The following is an 8,373-nucleotide window of genomic DNA, read 5'->3' on the forward strand; positions in this document are numbered from 1 at the left end:
ACGTCCATAAGAGTTTTTCCTAGGTTTTATTCTAGAATTGTTATGGTTTCAGGTCTGACATTTAAGAATTTAATCCATTTTGAATTTATTTTTGTTCATGGGGAGAGATAGGGATCATATTTCATTTTTCTGCATGTAGATATCCAATTTTCTCATCACCATTTGTTGAATAGGGTTTCCTTTTCCAAGTGAATGTTTTCTGTCTGCTTTGTCAACATCTGTGGGTTTTAGGTATTTATTTCTGGATTCTCTGTTCTTTTCCATTGGTCCATGCGTCTGCCCTTATATGAATATCATGCTGTTATGGTTCCTACAGCCTTACAGTATAATTTGAAGTCAGACAATTTGATGCCTTAAGCTTTGTCTCTTTTGCTTAGAATTGCCTTGTCTATTTTGGCTTCTTGGTTCCATATGAATTTTAGGATTCTTTTTTTCTAATTCTGTGAAAAATGACATTCGTAGTTTTATAAGAATTGCATTGAATTTATAGATTACTTTGGATAATATGATCCTTTTGATTCTTCCAATCCATGAGCATGAGGTGTATCTCCATTCATGTGTGTCCTTTGCAATTCCATTTATCAGAGTTTTGTAGTTCTCCTTATAAAGCTCTTTTACTTCCTTGGTTAAATATATTGCTAGGTATTTTAGCTTTTGGGATGCGGTTGTAAAAGAATTAAGTTCTTCATTTGATTTCCACTTTGGTTGTTATTTGTGTATAATAGTGCTACTGATTAGTGTGTGTTAATTTTGTATCCTGAAACTTTACTGAAATCATTTATCAAATCCAGAAGTCTTTTGGAGGAGTCTTAAGGATTCTCTAGAAATAAGATAATATCATTGGTATACAGAGACAGTTTGTTTTTTTCGTCTCCAATGTGCATATCCTTAAATTGCTTTTTTTCTGGATTGGTTTCTCTGGTTAGGATTTTCAGTTCTATGTTGTATAAGAATGGTAAAAGTGGGCAGACTTGCCTTGTTCCAACTGTCAGGGTGAGTGCATTCAACTTTTTCCATTCAGGATTATGTTGGCTGTGGGGTTTGTTATATGTGAATTTTATTAATTTGAGGAATGTTTTTTGTATGTCTATTTTGTTGAGGGTTTTTATGATGAAGGAATGTCAGATTTTATCAAATAATTTTTTCTACACCATTGAAATAATCATATAATTTTTTGGTTTTGATTTTTTATGTGATAGATCACATTTATGGACTTGCATATGTTGAATATCATTGCATCTCTGGGATAAAACCTCTTTGATAGTGGTGAATTACACTTTCATGTGCTATTGAATTCAGTTTGCTAATACTTTGCTAAGGATTTCTGCATCTACGTTTATCAGGAATATTGGTCAGTAGTTTTCTTTTTGTTGCATCTTTTTCTGGCTTTAGTTTCAGGATGATGCTGGCTTCATACGATGAGTTAGGGAGATTTCCTCCTCTTCATTCTCACAAAATTGCTTCCGTAAAATTGGTACCAGTTCTTCTTTGAAAATCTGATACAGTTTTTCTGTCTATCTGTCACATCCTGGACAATTTTGTTGGAGGCTTTCTTTTTTTTTAATGTAGGGTACAATTCAGGGTTAGCTCCAAAAGTGGTTATCTTAACAGGTGAAGTCTGGGCCTTCCGTTGATCCTGGCTTCTCCCTGTTTGGTATTAGGTACACTTATTATTGTTATGTGGTCCCCAGTAGTGACCCACTACTGTCAATCCCTTTCATGTAGTATTATGATAAATGTTCAGGGTCCACTTATGAGTGAGAACATGTGGTAATCAGTTCTTTGTTTCTGTGATAGGTCACAGAGTATGATGGACTCTAAATCCACCCAAGTTGTGGTGAAGTCCATAATTTTGTCCTTCTTTATAGCTGTGCAATATTTCATCATGTATATGTACCACTTTTTAAAATCCAGTCCACATTCAATGGACAACACGGTTAGTTCCATGTTTTTGCTATTGTGAATAATGCTGAAATAATTATTTTTTTCAATTTCACTACTTGTTATTGGTCTATACGGGGTTTCTATTTCTTCCAGAAGGTTGGGAGATTATATGTTTCAAAGATTTTATCAATTTCCTCTAAATTGACTCATTTGTTTGCATAAGGTGTTTATTATCATTTCAAATGATCCTTTGTATATTCATGGTGTCAGATGTAATATTTCCATATTTATTTGGATTAAGCTCGTTTCAATTTTCTCTCTGTTTCTAACTAGTGGTAGATTAATGAAGCTAGTTGTCTCCAATTTTGTTTATCTATTCAAATATCCAATTTTTCATTTCATTGATCATTGTATTTTTTGTTTCATTTCATTTAGTTCTGCTCTGATCATTATTTCTTTTCTTCTGCTAACTTTGGGATTGGTTTGATTGTGATTTTCTAGTTCCTTGAGGTGTGATGTTAGGCTTTTTTTTTTTTCAGTACAAAAAATTTATTTTTTATAAAATTGCAGGAAACAAGTGAGGACTTACTGGTAAGTAGGTAGCATGCAGGTGAAATTTGAGACAGCCCTCACTCCCCTTGGTAATAGACCAGGTACCCTTTGTGTTATCACACGGACCCCACACTCTTGCATCCCTCCCTCCCTTAGTAGTGCCCAGTGACTGCCGATTCCACTCTTGTGCTAATGTGACAAGTATTTACGGCCCACTAGAGTGAGAACATGGGGTATTCAGTATTGTTTCTGTGATAGTTCACTTAGTATCACGCTCTCAAACTGCTTCCAAGTTGCTGTGAAGGCCATGATTTTGTTCACCTTTATGATGGCATAATACTCCATTGTATATATGTACCACATTTTCTCTATCCAGTACATTTTTGATGGGCAGCAGGGTTAATTCCAAGATTTACTACTGTGAATAGGTGTGGCAATAAACATGTATGTTCAGGTGTCCAAGCAATCTATGTATGTAAGTAAAGAAGGTAACATAATATTGGAAGAGGTTTTCAGAAATGAAGACAGAATGGGGAAAAAAATATTTGCAAATTATACATCTGAAAATGGTCTATCATCCAGGATCTACAAGGAAATGGAAGTAAAAGTGGGGACATTAAAAATTAGGCAGGGGGCGGCAGGGCATCGGGGAACTGGGCAGGGGACAGGCCTCTGCCTCTTGACTTGAGCCCTCAGAACCCCGGCGCCGTGGCCGCCCACGCAGCAGCAGTCCCAGCTCGCCCAGCCAGGAGGCGCGCGGGCTGCTGGGCAGCCCAGGCCGGTGCAGTGCGAGATTGCCCCGCCAGGGCGAGGACAATGCCAATGCTGAGGTGAAGGCAAAGTTTGTTTTTGCGGCAGCAGCAGCGGCACGGAGGCTCGTGCCGGATCAGAAGCTGCTCCGCTGGGGCAAGGAGGAGCTGGCGTGGCGCCTGTGACCCGCAGAGGGTGATAAGGAGGGCCTCATGCTGGAGCACTGCGGCCTGATGTGCGACGTGAACCAGAGACTGCAGCAGCACCTGCTGGAGATCCGCGGGCTCCAGAACGTGAACCAGCAGCTGCACCGCGACAATCAGGAGCTGCGCGACCTCTGCTTCTTCCTGGACGATGACCCGCAGAACGGGCGCAAGCTGGCGCACCAGTGGTAGGTTTCTGGGCCAAGCGACCGGCGCCTTGTGGCACTAAGCGGTCCCCTGGCAGCAGAAGCTGCGCGAGCTGGAGGCGCGCCAGGGGCCCTGCTGCGCGAGAACTTGGAATTCAAGGAACTGGTGCTGCTGGTGAAGGAGGAGCGCGCAGCGTTGGCGGCGGCGGCGGTTCCGGCAGCTGCATCCACAGCCAGGGCAGTCTGAGTGGGCCGCTGGTAGGCGGCGCGGCCGGTGCTGGGGCCTACGACGTGGACGACGGCAGCAGCACGTTGTGAACGGGCAGCGGCGGCAGCCCAGACTAACATCACCACGTCAAGACCTCGCTTCCGCCCCTGGGCCACACAAGGTCCCCAAAGGCAAGGCGGGCGCCACGCGGCTATCCCTGGACTACCTGCCGGCGCCGCCCCACCACCGCAGCATCCCCAAAGGCCTGCAGGATCCCTCGTCCACTTACCTCAGGCAGCTGGAGATCAAAGTGAGGATCCTGGAGGGTAACAAATTCCTGGCACAGGTAGGCGGCGGCAGGCAGCGGCTGGACCTAGGGTGCTCCTGTGCCCACCCCAAACCTCCCAGGGCTCCCTTCCCCTGGACCATAATCCCCCAGGGGTAAAGGCTGGACCAAGGGTGTTCCCGTGCGCTCCCCCAGCCTCTCCGGTCTCCCTTCCCCTGGGCCCACAACCTCCCTCCTACCCCCGCTCCCTCCAGAGTCACCTCTTGGAAAACCGGGGTCACTGTCCTCATTCTGGCTCCCACGCCTCTGGGGCTTCCCTTCGGCCCAGTCTGCAACATTGAGTGGTCTTCAGCTCCTTGGGGTCCAGCGTCCAAGAGGGTGAGCTGCTAACACACAACTGGTGGAGAATGAGAGCCTTTGCCCCTCTAGCAGATGGGTGAATCCAGGCGGGACAGAAGGAGAGGTGGGCTGACACACATGAAATCCTCCCTGGGGTCCCTACTCCAGTAGGGAGGTACTGGGCCTACCCCCAACCCCAGACAGATGAGGCTGAGACTCCTCTGCAGAGTGGGGTAGCAGAGCCACAGCAAGGGATGGTGAGTCAGGTGAGGGGTTGTGCCTCTGGAGTGTGGAGTAGATGGAGACTGCCAAATCCAAGGCCTATCCTGCTGCCGATGGGGGCAGGTCTGGGGGCTGGCGAGGGGAGGCTGTGTGAAGCCCTGCTTGGGATGCCTGGGGGTCCGCCAGCTAGACTGGCCCCTTGTACCCATTTCTGGCTTAATCCTAGCCTCCCCCTTCCCTGCTGTCCCCCTTGGTCACTGTTGATTTCAAAGATGATGAGCCCTGAGCCAGCTCTACATGCTTCTTCTGAGACATGATGCACATCACCTCCCATCTATGCTTCATGGGCTATATCAAGCCACATAGTCACTTCTGAATCCAACTGGTTAAGGAAGTATAACCCTCCCCCAGGAAGAAGGTGTATTGTTAAGCTGAGTTTGTCTATCTGTTGCAAGCTCCAGGTGATGTTGACAATGGAGCTTCAACTCTATTGAGAAGACTACTTTTTAGACTAAATTGTAATAGTAATAGCCAACAATTGTTGTGTGCATATTAAGACAATGTTCTAGGGCCCTTCCATGAGGTAATTTACCAAATTCTTTTTTTAAATTGTTACTTTTAAAGCTGTGGGGTACAATTCAGGGTTAGGTGTACAAATGTTCATTATACAGGTACCCTTGTTGATGAGGTGTGTGCCCCCCCTTCCCCTGGCAGTTTCCCAATACTGCCCATCCCACCCTTGCACTCCCCTGGCTGTTTCTCACTACTGTCAATCCCCTTCTTATAGTATTATGACAGTTGTTCAAGGTCCACTTATAAGTGAGAACATGTGATACTCGGTTCTTTGTTTCTGAGATAGATCACTCAGTATTATAGCCTCTAAGTCCATCCAAGTTGTGGTAAAGTTCATAATTTTGTTCTTGTTTATGACTGCATAATATTTCATTATGTATATGTATCACTTTTCAAAATCCAATTCCATTGGTCTACATGCCTGTTCTTTACCAATACCAGGCTGTTTTGATTATTGTAGCTTTACAATAATGCTTAAAGTCTGTGAGCATGATGCCTCCTGCTTTTTGCTTTTTTTTTTTTTCTTGCTAAGGATTATTTTGGTGATTTGTGGTTATTTATGTTTCCATATGAATTCCTGTATTGTCATTTCCAGGTCTGAGAAGAATGCTGCTGGTAATTTAATGATTATTGCATTAAATCTGTAGAGTGTCTTGGATAGGAGGAACATCTCAACAATGTTGATTCTTTCAATCCATGAGCATGAAATATTTTTCCATTTGGCTGTGTCATTTTTGACATCTTTGAGCAGTGTTTCATAGTTTTCATTGTAAAGGTCTTTCACTTCTCTTGTTAGGAAGATACCAAGGTATTTCTTTTTTGAGTGTGGCTCTTGTGAATTGGATTGAGCTTTTTATTTGGGTTTCTGTTTATTGTTGGCATATAGGAATGTGACTGTCTTTTGCACATTTGTTTTGTACTCTATGACTTTTGCCAAAGTCCTTTATCAGTTCAAGGAGATTTCTGACAAATTCTCTTGGGTATAGAATTTGAGGTATAGAATTATGTCTTTGAGGTATAGAATTATGTCATCTGTAAAAAAGGATGACTTAAATTTGATTGCTCTAGCTAGGACTTCCAATACTATGTTGAACAGGAGGGGTGAGAGCGGGCATCTTTGTCTTGTTCTGGTTTTCAGGGAAAATGGCTTCAATTTCTGACTGTTTATCAGTATACTGACTGTGAGTTTCTCATAGATGGCTCTTAGTATTTTGAGGTATGTTCCTTTTATGCCTAGATGTTTGAGGGTTTCTATCAAGAGGGGTGCTGAATTTTATCGAAAGTTTTTTCTTCATCTAATGATATATTCATGTGGTTTTTGTTTTTACTTCTGTTGATGTATTTAATTACATTTATGACCTTGCAAATGTTGAGCCAGCCTTGCATCCCTGGGATGAAGCCTACTTGGTCATGCTGGATGATATTTGAGATATGTTGTTGGATCCAGTTTGCTAGAGCCTTGTTAAGAATTTTAATATCTATGTTCATCAAGGGTATTGGCATGTAGTTCTCTTTCCTTGTTGGATCTTTACTGGGTTTGGGCATCAATGTGATATTAGCTTCAACTCATCACATTCTTACAGCAGTCTTAGATTGAGGTCTTACTGTAACAGCTCTAACACAGGTTAGACATAGATAAATTCCCTACAGGCAGGTTTTAGAAAGTGTCCAGATGTCCTGTCGACAGGATGAACCACCCCGTCCCTTTAGCTTCCAAAAGGAAAACTCCATCAAGGTGGCTTCCAGACTGGGAATCAAAAAAGCCATAGAAATGATTTGAAAATCCCTTTTATCTTATGAATTTGTGTATTGGCAATGTCTGGCAGGTCTCCTGCAAAACAGAATGTGGTCTGGAAAAGACCACTCCCTCCGCCCACTCCTCCCATGAAAAGCAGGGAGCTGTCAATCTCTCTAGAATGGTTACCTGTGTCTCACTCTCTTTAGCATATCAGTTGTTGTGAATATATGTATTTAGCTTCTTGGTGAAAAGCAAAAGTGCAATCTTTCTTTTTCCAGAGAGAGATTTCCTTTGTGGTACAAAACTTTTGCCTGCCCTTTCTTTCCTCTCTTCTTTTCGCTAATAAACTTTGTTTTAAAACTTTGCTGGCCACTCTAAAATTCAGGGTTGAGCCAAAGAAACCACAAGTTTTGCACCAAACAACTCATGTCGCATCATTACTATCATCCCCATTTCACAAAGGAAGAACAATGAGGCAGGGTAACTTAAGCAACTTGACCAATGTCCTTCAGCAAGTTTATGGTGAGGCATGGGCTTGAACCCAGGCTCTCCAGCTCGAGAAGTTGCTCTTCAGTGCTGTGCTTCAAGGAGAGGATGCATAAGGTGTTTGGCTCAGGACTGGGAGCTGTCAACACTCAGTAAATCCTTTCAACTTGCTTGTTTATCTGCACTGGGGAGAGATCACTGAAGAATAATGATTGTGATGTGGGGAGAAATGGGGAGAATTTGAAGGGGCACAGTATCTAAGGTCCTGCTTCACAGGGACCTAGGAAATGGGTTTTCTCTTCCCTTCAGGATGTATCCCTGAAAAGCTGAAAAATGGTGCCCTGATGCCTGACTCTCAATGCAGGTTAGAGGATGAGCCTGAATTCAAAATAGACTTTCTGGGAGAAGCATTAGATAGGCTATTAAGACTCTCAAGATTAGAAGACACCAAACTCACTGATTTCTTCCTGAGGTGCCTTCTCAGTCTATTTTTCAGCTGACTGACACCAATCTTCTGGTTGTCCAGGTGTTTGCTTATGGTTTGGGGCCTCAGTGCAAGAGGGTGAACCCCATTTCTTAAAATAATCCCAGGCCAGCCAGGCTCGGTGGCTCAGCCTATAATCCCGCGCCTTTGGGAGGCTGAGGTAAGTGGATTATCTGAGCCCGTGGGTTCGAGACCCGCCTGGGTGGGCGAGACTTCATCTCTACAATAAACCAAAAATCAGCCGGGCGTGGTAGCGCGTGCCTGTAGTTCCTACTACCTGGAAGGCTGAGGCAGAAGGATCGCCGGAGCCCAGCAAGTTGAGGCTGTGGTGGCCAGGAGTGGCCACTGCACTCTAGTCTGGGTGACAGAGTGAGACTCCAACTCAAAAAAAAAAAAATAAAAAAATAAAAAAAAATAATCCCAGGCTTGGGTGACCATTCAGCCACTGATGTGTAGCTGGAGGAGAGAGACACCATCACTGTGGAAAAGAAGGGATGGCACC

At 43.7% G+C, this 8,373-nt stretch overlaps 1 pseudogene; it reads left to right on the forward strand.

Annotated features, from left to right (window-relative positions):
• The first annotated feature begins 3,132 nt into the window (after nucleotides 1–3,132).
• Nucleotides 3,133–4,188, forward strand: LOC103252982 (annotated as a pseudogene).
• The last annotated feature ends 4,185 nt before the right edge of the window (nucleotides 4,189–8,373 follow it).

This window comes from Carlito syrichta, unplaced genomic scaffold (genome assembly GCF_000164805.1).
Source record: "Carlito syrichta isolate Samal-C Ts95f unplaced genomic scaffold, Tarsius_syrichta-2.0.1 Scaffold188258, whole genome shotgun sequence".
Taxonomy (NCBI): domain Eukaryota; kingdom Metazoa; phylum Chordata; class Mammalia; order Primates; family Tarsiidae; genus Carlito; species Carlito syrichta.